This window comes from Amblyomma americanum, chromosome 5, assembly GCF_052857255.1.
Source record: "Amblyomma americanum isolate KBUSLIRL-KWMA chromosome 5, ASM5285725v1, whole genome shotgun sequence".
NCBI classification, from domain to species: Eukaryota; Metazoa; Arthropoda; class Arachnida; order Ixodida; family Ixodidae; genus Amblyomma; species Amblyomma americanum.
The window spans coordinates 191,010,267-191,011,000 of NC_135501.1; the positions used below are offsets into that span (position 1 = coordinate 191,010,267).

The window sequence follows — 734 nt, forward strand, 5'->3', positions numbered from 1 at the left end:
GCGCCGCCGGCTGCCGCGAGATGGCGCGACCAGTTTTTCGAGGCGCATGGGCCAGAGTCCTGGGGTTATAACACCTAATTTATTTTGTTTCTTGTCATTAAAATGATTTGTTAGGTTAACTTCAGTTACTGATTCCTGTCAGCTGTCCCGCCCCGTTCCGCTGTTACATTTTAAACAAAAATGCTCCTAATGTGGAAAATGGAACTCCGCAAGAATTGTATTGGGCGCTAGTACTAAACAGAGGTATGAATCGCATGACATCCGATTTCTGTCAGCGGTGGTGACTCTTTTGGTGCTGGGTCTCCGACGTTCAGCGAGGTCGGGACCCCGTGTTGAGGTCTGCTATTGCACTGCGGTGGGCTGAAGCGCGTCACTACTCCTAATAGGTAGTAGCTGGGCACATAATTTTTGGTAGTTGGGGCTTGGCGGTGTGCGCCGAGCCCCCGTACTAAAATTCCAAAATCAGAATGAAACTACAGCTTCGTGTACGAAACAATGCATGTCTGTTTTTTGTCCTACGGCCTACGTTTTCGTATACTGTCAAAGAATAAGCTTGCAGTTCAGATCTTCTTTCGCTTCGTCCTTGGAAATGAAGATGGGTCGCGCTGGTGGCTGGTTGCGCGTTCACGCCGTTGGTGCCGCCACGGTCGGAACGATTGCAGCGATCCTGGTATCTTCGGTAAACACGGCTTAAGTTAAACTTCATGAAAGTTATATTTCTCGACCACGCTAGA

At 49.0% G+C, this 734-nt stretch overlaps 1 non-coding gene across 1 annotated transcript; it reads left to right on the plus strand.

The window, feature by feature from the left end:
- The first annotated feature begins 281 nt into the window (after positions 1-281).
- On the plus strand, positions 282-445 carry LOC144135602 (U1 spliceosomal RNA). Its single transcript, XR_013315547.1, has one exon. It is a non-coding gene; the product is annotated as a U1 spliceosomal RNA (small nuclear RNA).
- Positions 446-734: the final 289 nt, after the last annotated feature.